Here is a 9,903-nt window from a genome sequence, read left to right on the forward strand (position 1 = left end):
GTACTATTATTATAGCTAAAAATGATAAATGATCCAATGTCCTCTATCAATAACATAATGGATAAATATATTATGGCATAGTTGTACTAATGTAATATAATACAACAGAAAAATTAGCAAACTATATGCAATGATATATATGAATCTTAAAAATATAATGTTAAGGGATGCCTGGCTAGCTCAGTTGGCAGAACATGTGACTCTTGATCTCGGTGTTGTGAGTTCAAGCTCCAAGTTGGGTGTAGAGATTACTTAAAAGTAAATCTATGAAAAATAAATATATATATATACATAATGTCAAAAAAAAGAAACCACTCACAAAAGAATATACACTGTATTATTCCATTTTTATAAAGTTCAAAAATATGAATAAAGAATGAATACTTAAGGGGAGCCTGGGTGGCTCAGTAGTTGAATATCTGACTCTTGGTTTTAGCTGGTCTCATGATCTCATGTTCCTGTTGGGCTATACACTCAGCAGGGGTTCTGCTTGTCTCCCTCTCTCCCTCCCCCCACTTGTGTGTTCTCTCTCTCTCAAATGAATAAATAAATCTCAAAAAAAATGCATACTAGGTGTTAAAACTGTAAAGAAGAGCAAGGAAATAGGTTAATGGCTACCTCTAACAAGAAACTTTACGGAGAAGGTTTGAGACTGGGAAGAAGCAATGGGTTGGAATTCTACAAATCTTCTGTTTCTTTTCTTTATTATAATTATTTTTTATTTTAGAGATGGAGGGTGGTGGGGCACAGGGAGAGGGAGAGAGAGAATCTTAAGCAGGATCCACACCCAGGGCAGAGCCTGACATAGGGCTCAATTTCACAACCCTGAGATCATGACCTGAGCCGAAATCAAGAGTTGGACACAAACAATTGAGCCACTCGGGCACCCTCAAATCTTCTGTTTCTTGATATGGGTAGTGGTTACACTGTTGTGGGCTTTATAATAATTAGTTAGACTATATATTTATTTTTATTATGTATACATTTTTCCACATATGTATTATGTTTCCCAATTTAAAAATAAAAGAGCATAAGTCTGGAGTCAGATTGCATTCTTTCAATTCTAAGCCCTACAGCTGTCTGATCTTGGGCAAGCTCCATAACCTTTCTAAGCTTTGGTTTCCCCACCTGCAAAATGGCAGTAGTAAAGGTACGACACAAATATGTTATGAGAATTAAAATGAGAAAATGAGTTAATGTGTCTAACGCAGATTGCGTAGTGCTTAGCACATGGCAAGCCTTCAGGAAATGTTGTTTGCTATCATTGTGATCACGTTAAAGTATTAAAGACCTGAGGCACCCTGATCTGCCTTTCTTCTTTGGGGTTTGGGAAGGTGAGAAGAGCCTGCTAACCGTAGGAAAAGCTCCTAATCAAAAGTATAAGAAAGAAGACATACAGATGGCCAACAGACACATGAAAAGATGCTCAGCATCACCCACCATCAGTGAAATGCAAATCAAAATCACAATGAGGGGGCGCCTGGGTGGCACAGCGGTTAAGCGTCTGCCTTCGGCTCAGGGCGTGATCCCAGCGTTCTGGGTTCGAGCCCCACATCAGGCTCCTCTGCTATGAGCCTGCTTCTTCCTCTCCTACTCCCCCTGCTTGTGTTCCCTCTCTCGCTGGCTGTCTCTGTCTCTGTTAAATAAATAAAATAAAAAATCTTTAAAAAAAAAATCACAATGAGATATCACCTTATACCTGTCAGATGGCTAAAATCAACAACTCAGTAAACAAGAGGTATTGGTGAGGACGTGGAAGAAGAGGAACCCTCTTGCACTGTTGGTGGGAAAGCAAACTGGTACAGCCACTCTAGGAAACAGTATGGAGGGTCCTCAAAAAATTAAAAAATAGAACTATCCCATGATCCAGTATTCATACTTTTGGATATTTACCAAAGAATAAAAAATAAAAATAAAAAACCACACTAATTTGAAAGTATATATGCACCACCCATGTTTATTGCAGCACTATTTAAAATAGACAAATTATGGAAGCAGCCCAAGTGTTCACCGATGGATGAATGGATAAAGAAAATATGGTACACACACACACACACACACACACACACACACACACACACCCTGGAATATTATTCAGCCATAAAAAAAGAATGAAATCTTGCCATTTGCAACAACATGGATGGACGTAGAGAATATAGTGCTAAGCAAAACAAGCCAGTCAGAGAAGGACAAATACCATACATTTTCATTCATACGTGAAATTTAAAGAAACAAAACAAATGAACAAAGGGAAAAAAAGAGAGACAAACCAAGAAACAGACTCCTAATTATAGAGAACAAACTGATGGTTACCAGAGGAGAGGTGGGTAGGCGGATGGGTGAAATAGGTGATGGGGATTAAAGAGCACACTTATCATGATGAGCACTGAGTAATGTATAGAATTGTTGAATCACTTATTGCACACCTGAAACTAATATAATACTGTATGTTAACTATACTGGAATTAAAACTTAATAAAACAAACAAACAAACAAAAAGTGTAAGAAAGAGTTTTGGCCAAAATAGTTATGTCCCCTCTGCCCCTTATGCTCAGAACTCATCATACCTCACCCAGTTGAAATGCAGCCTACCTTATAGAAAAGAAGATCTTATTCATTTAAACTCCCAGATATAAATTGCAAAAAAAGGCAAAGATGAACAACCAATTATCAGGATCATAATGACCACTATATTTCCCAGCCATCTCACGTTCATGCTCACATACACTCAGTGGGTTAGATTTTAACCAAACAAAAGATGCGAACATTTATCTTTTTTTGCTAACTTGCCTAACCACAAAATTACCTACATTTTGTTCATTATTTTAAAATTCAGAATGATTACCCATGTAAGGTAAAGGAGTTGATGAATGTTACTGCATTCAAAACTCATTATTATACATTTTTCCCACATTCTAGACTTAGAAATTAAATCCTCCAAATATTCTAAATTATATAAAAAGGATTCAACTTTCAAAAACTGTGTTTGATAAACCCCAAAGATTAAGCTACTTTCCTTGGCTATGTCTTAGTTTACCCATTCGTTAAAAAAAGTATAGGTATCAGGTGGGTGGATGGGTGAAATAGGTGATGAGGATTAAAGAGGGCACTTATTGTGATGAGCACAGGGTGTTGTATGGAAGTGTTGAATATTACACTGTATGTTAACTAAGTGGACTTAAAATTAAAACTTAAAAGAAAAAATTTTTTTTAATTTTTAATGTATAGGTATCTGTACTTTTTCTCAAGTAGATTATGAGATTTAGTCAATCAAGATGTATGACACTGAATTTAGAAAAAAGATGTTACATAGTGCAGAGTTGTATTAATATTTTGGTCTAAGCATTATCCAACTTCATTGTATCTAATTTGTGTAATCCCAAGAGCTTTGTCTGTCATACATTCCACTTTAACATGTTCTATAAAATTCACACATTCCAATACATTCCCCATTGCACACATCTCAGATCAATCCTTTAGCAAAACAGATAGATGCAGCCTTGAAACTCAGTCCCTGTCGGATCCGTCTATGCCCACCCACAACCTGTCAGCCGTCTCGCTCAGATTCCACAAAAAATGAGAGGGAGGGAATGAAGAGAAAAACTGGCAGGTATTAACTATATTCTCTCCTCACTCCCTGCTTGCCTGCTCTTATGGCTGATGGTAACAAGCAGGGCATATATTCACAGTTATCATACAAATAATTATCAATCCAATCGCTCTACCAACAAGTATTTATGGAGCACCAACTGCCCAGCTTTATGCCTAGTGCCTTGGAGAACATGTGGCAAGCACAAAACAAGGCTTGATGATTTTACAAGGAGGTTGGGGAAACAAGCCCAACAAGGAAAGTAATTAAAGAACAATACAGATATTACTAAATCATATAATTCTGGTGATAAGTATTATAGAAATACAAGAAAAAAATAATGTTTACGATGTGCTTAACTCAGACCAACTGGTAGATAAGTAAAGTTCCATCATGAAAGGATGCTGTTAACTTTGAAACCCTATTCTTCTGTTACCGGGACTGTTGGGAACTCATAACCAAAATGTTCTTTACAACGTATAGAGACAATAGCATCTGTGAGGAAAAACTTAGTGTCTGACATTTGTATAATTTTCAAAGCATTGTTGCATTGTCTCATCTAATTGTTATAACACTTTGAGAAGTACTCAAAGGAGATATATCTCAGTTTTTTTGTCAGGCAAGCTAAGGCTCAGGAGAGAGACATGACTTGCCCAAAAAGACATGGACAGTTGGTGGCAGAGGCAAGATTAGAAATTAGATCTTTTGACATCCCGTCTAGGACTCTACTCTTTCAATAATAGTAGTAATCCGCTTTCTGAATACTTGTGTGATAAGATAAAATATAAAAGCATTTCCCACCCTTTTCCTATATATGGGATCAACCATAAGAATGTTGAAGACTTTAGTTTTCTTTCCTACAGTTTCCTAACACCTACACCAATACCTGGCTCATATTAGGTGTTCTCAATAACCATTTGTTAAAATCAACCCTATATAGGGGCGCCTGGGTGGCTCAGTCGTTAAGCGTCTGCCTTCGGCTCAGGGCGTGATCCCGGCGTTATGGGATCGAGCCCCACATCAGGCTCCTCTGCTGGGAGCCTGCTTCTTCCTCTCCCACTCCCCCTGCTTGTGTTCCCTCTCTCGCTGGCTGTCTCTCTCTGTTAAATAAATAAATAAAGTCTTTTAAAAATAAAATAAAATAAAATAAAATAAAATAAAATAAAATAAAATAAAATAAAATAAAATCAACCCTATATAATATTTTGGAGAAAGATTGATTTGCTTAGGGCAGAGATGGTTCTCAGAGATGGTTAAATATGGCTCGTTAAATATGGATTTTGAAACTATTCCAGGGAAGCCTGGGTGGCTCAGTTGGTTAAGCATCTGCCGTCAGCTCAGGTCATGATCTCAGGGTCCAGGGACTGAGTCCCGCATCAGGCTCCCTGCTCAGTGGGGAGTCTGCTTCTCCCTCTCCCTCTGCCCCTGCGCTCTCTCTCTCTCTTCCATGAATAAATAAGATCTTTAAAAAATAGTATTTAACTTCCGCAGTCAGGTAATGACGTTCTGGGTAAACAGGTCCTGTAGCCCCTGCAGCAGCAGAAGCCCCTGGCGAGGCACCCGCGGCCGCTGACCAGGGAGAGAAAGCTTCTGCCTGCCACAATCAGCCCCAGCGGCAGCGCGCCGCCCCTACAGGGTTGGCAGCTATGGCCAAGGACATTCTGGGTGAAGCTGGGCTGCACTTTGATGAGCTGAGCAAGCTGCGAGTGCTGGACCCTGAGGTTACCCAGCAGACCATAGAGCTAAAGATAGAGTGAAAGGACTTGTGGACAAAATTGGTCAGTTTCAGAAAATAGTTGGTGGTTTGACTGAGCTTGTTGACCAACTTGCAAAAGCAGCAGAAAATGAGAAGATGAAGGCCATTGGTGCTCGGAACTCGCTCAGATCTACAGCAAAACAGAGAGCAGCCCAACAGCAGCAGCAACTCTAAGCACTAACAGCAGAAAAGAAAATGCAGCTTGAAAGGTATCGGGTTGAATAGGAAGCTCTGTGTAAAGTAGAAGCAGAACTAAATGAATTTATAGACCAATTTATTTTTCAGAAATGAACTGGAAATGTCATTTTATAGCAGGAGGGCAGAAAACAAAATAAAACCCTCAAAAAACCCCTGTACCGTTCCAGTGACTTGACTAATGACCCATGTATGTCCTAAGCGATGGTGTGTAAGGGACGCAGCCTCTCTGAAGGCAGTAAATTATCTGGGGAGCTTGTTGCAGATGTCCGTGCACAGCGGCTGGTGAACACCCCGTGGCCACAGTGGTCCAGGCTCTCACCTCTTGGCATTCTTAGCCTGACCTGAGCAATATGTAAACTCTGATCCTTTTTTTTTTTTTTTGTAAATTCACAAAGCTTTTGAAAAGAAGAGCAATGAATTACTGTTTTCAAATAGAAAAAATAAAAAATAGTATTAAAAAAAAAAACTATTCCAGAGGTCCACTCATGGAAATTTTTACTCAGGGGCTCTTGAATGAGGCCCAATGAGTGTTTTTAAGACGATCCTTCAACAATTCTAATGAGCCACCAGGATTGGAAACCTCTGGTTTAAAGCATCTTGTTTCTCTTTATTCCTTCCTTCCCTCAGATTAGTCAGTAAAGAGAAGCAAAAAGGTAGATGGGAAGAGGGGTACCTGGCTGGCTCAGCTGGTAGAGCATGCCACATGTAACTCTTGATCTTGGGGTCCTGAGTTCAAGCCCCACACTGGGCGTAGAGTTTACTTAAAAAAAAAAAAAAAAAAAAGACAAATGGGAAGAGAAATAGGTAGAGATAAACACATAGGCCTAAAGATTAATCCTTGGGAGAGAACCTTGCCCCAGTCTTGATGGTTTTCCTGTTTTCAATTCTAGTCCCTTATGAACCTTGATTCTGTGTCCACATTTGGATTCACGTATTTAAAGCATTCCTTCAGCGCTGAGCCACATGCTGGGGAAATAGCAGTCTCTGCTGTCCTGGAGTGACAGTGCTGCAAAGGCAATACACAAAGGGAGGCTAAGTCAGAAGATGAGAAATGCTAGAAGGAACAGCAAAGCAAGATAAGATGGAGAACAGCGAGGGGCATGGAGCTACTTTATGCAGGGAGGCCTATTGGAAATGAGTTCCATGAGAATCCTCTGTATCCCTATAATACATGTGCCCTTCTCTGAAGCCTTCTTGACTGAAGGGATCGGCAGGATTTCCTGATTACAGGCAACCGAAACTGAGTCTAATGATCTTTTTTTGTTCGTTTGTTTAGATCTGATTTATTTATTTTTCAGGAGAGAGAGAGCACAAGCCGGAGGAGCTGCAGGCAGAGGGAGAGGAAGAAGCAGGCTCCCTGGGATCATGAATTCTGAGCCGAAGGCAGACGCTTAACCGACTGAGCCACCCAAGCATCCCTGATTCTAATTATCTTAAGAAAAAAAAAAGGAAGTATGTCAGGGGTTCGGTGAATCAATAAGACACTCTAGAACCAAAGTGAGAAGATGGATAGGAATGGAGGCCTCACTGGCGTGTCCAGCAGTCCAATGACTGTCTTTTAACAAGGATAACCTGGTCAGAACACCTCTGCCATTGTTATGTGACACTGCTGGCTTCACAGGTATACTTCATAAATCCTAACAGTCTCTTCACCTATGCACTGTTCGCTCCAGAGTTAAAGCCCCAGCTGGGAGAGGCTGAAAGGTCAGGCCTAAGGCCACCTGCCAGTGTTCCAGCTGCAATGAGTAGGAGAGAAAGTAACTCCCTTCTGGGGCAACCAAGGAGGGGAGCACAGCATAGTCTCCCCAAAAGCTTCCATCTTAATAAGATATTCCCCAAGCAGGAAGGCCTTGAATATTGGACTACCAAAAAAGGCAAAAATTCTACTATAGTTTCAGTTTCTTGCAACTAAATTAGCCCTGACATAGCCCCCAGAGGAAGGCTATAACCTAAGAACAAGTCAGAACACAGAATGTAAAATTCTGCTCTGTCTCGGGACATTAAATAAGCATTAACTGGGCACAATGCCAGGATGTTGAAGACCCAAATGTGAGGCCCCCAAAAAAAAATTATTTTTTCTTGGCTTAATGATCCTTATGGTCTAGGTGGGGAGACAAAAAATATAAAAAAGAATTTTCAAAATAAGAGAGCATACGCCATGGGCCCAAAAGTGCTCATGGGAAACAATTCAATATAGTGCTTAAAACACTTGCTCTAGAACTAGACTGCCTAAATCTCAATATTGCCTCCATCCCTTACTAGGGGCAAAACCCCAGGAACATTAATTTCTCTGGGCCTCAATGTCCTCATTTGTAAAAATGTGGATAATAAACATAGCTACCTTGTAGATTTCCAGTGAAGACTAAACTAAGATAATCCATGTCAAACCCTTCCTACTATGCCTGGCCAACACGTAGTAAGCACTAACACCAGTTAGCTAAGCTAAGCGCTTCTGTATTTTATCAGTTGATGCCACCACTTGTAAAATACGTCATTATTTTATGAATTATAATGAAAGAAAATCACTTCTAATCAAACTCTGATACAATGCTTTTCTCTAACTTAGACTTTTTCTGTACAATCTCATCCTCCACTCCATCAGGAATGTTGGTGATATAGCCTTGCTCGAAAGAATGCTCCCTGGGGCACCTATTAGCTCAGTCAGGAGAGCATGCCGCTCTTGATCTCGGGGTCATGAGGTCAGGCCCCTTGTTGGGTGCAGAGATTACCTAAAAAAATAAAATCTTTTGGGGAACCTGGGTGGTGGAGTCGGTCAAGCATCGGATTCTTGGTTTCAGCTCAGGAAGTGATCTCAGGGACGTGAGTTTAAGCCCCACATGGGACTCCACTAGGAGTCTGCTTGAGACTCTCTGTCTCCTTCTCCTTCTGCCCCTCCTATGCCGCCCCCCCAAAATACATAAATAAATCTTTGAAAAAATAAAATACAATCTTAAAAAAAAAAAAGAGCGCTACCAATTATCTCTGGGATTATCTACCAAATTACTGGCATCCATTTTGTAAGTCATTCTGAACATCAATTACATTCAACATATGTGGTACCAATAATGCATTTAACTCAGCTGAACAGCTATGGCCATAATTACGGTTACAGTTATAGACAATTATATCTATGTCATAACTGCCACCTGACTGATGGTGATTGCAGATACAGCCTGATTTCACAGATGTTAACATGTGAAAAAATGTGTCTTATAATTTATAAAATTATTAGAATTTATAAAATTTTAAGGGACTCAGAAGACTATAGGAGCCCAAACTGCGATTTTATAAAACGAAGGGACAAAAAGGAATAGCTTTGACAGATGTTTGCAATGAATCATCTTTGTTACTGTAAACTTGTAGAAAACTGTTAAAATTGTTACTATAGTGAATACTAAAAGGAGAGTATTTTCAGAATTGCCAGGCCAAACTGATCTGCAAAGTTTTCTCAGAATCCAAGAACTGTAACAGTGGAAGGGAATCACACAAGACTTGAATCCGTCCATTCCACATCATTCCTGATATCTAAAGGTCACCCAGCTCTTTTTTTTTTTTAATTTCTGCAGTGATAGTAAACTCACAACTTTCAAAGGAAGTTTATCTCTGGGAAATTCTGCTTAAATTTCTTCCATATATTTAAAAACAACAACAAAAAAAACGTACTTCCTGTGTCATCCACCTCTTGGCCTAAGTCCTATCGTTTAGGACTATACTTTCAAACATACTCACTCTTCATTCCACCTGTGGCCTGCCCCACCCACACCCCCCACATTGTGCCTTCTCTTTTCCAAGGTCCATCAATTTTGAGGGTCAACAACTTGAGCTGAGCTCAGCTGTATGGCTCTTCTACTGGTCTTACCTGCAATCAGCTTGCATCATCTGGCAGCTTGACTGCTGCTGGGTGGCCTAAGATGTTCCCACGCACATGCCTAGAGTTTGTCCTGGCTGTCAGCTCCATGTCTCTCCACATGGGCTCTTGTCCCCAAGGGGTCTAGACTACTTTACCACTAGTGTCAGGACAACAAGAGAGTGAGAGCAGAGATTGCGCAGCCTCTTAAGGCCCAGCCTAAAAACTCCCACAATGTTGTTCTGCCACATTCTATCGGTCAAAATGAAAAACAGGCCAGTTCAGATTAGAGGTAGATAAATAGACTCCACTTCTTGTTGGGAATCATAATACAAAGTCACATATACAAAGGGGTGTGCATACCAGGAGGTGCTTAGCATTTGACTTGCATTATCTCACCTACTTTCTTCAACAACCTGTTGAGTAGGAACTATTATTATGTCGTATGAGATATGAGTATGGCTGATACACTGAACAGGTGGGATTCACAAGTTATAATTGGGGAAAAAAAAA

General features: G+C 40.0%; 1 pseudogene; it reads left to right on the forward strand.

Annotated features, from left to right (window-relative positions):
- The first annotated feature begins 5,235 nt into the window (after positions 1 to 5,235).
- LOC123789583 (intraflagellar transport protein 20 homolog pseudogene) lies at positions 5,236 to 5,636 on the forward strand (annotated as a pseudogene).
- The last annotated feature ends 4,267 nt before the right edge of the window (positions 5,637 to 9,903 follow it).

The sequence above is a fragment of the Ursus americanus genome, chromosome 3 (genome assembly GCF_024610735.1).
Source record: "Ursus americanus isolate L20-20 chromosome 3, mUrsAme1.1.p, whole genome shotgun sequence".
NCBI lineage: Eukaryota > Metazoa > Chordata > Mammalia > Carnivora > Ursidae > Ursus > Ursus americanus.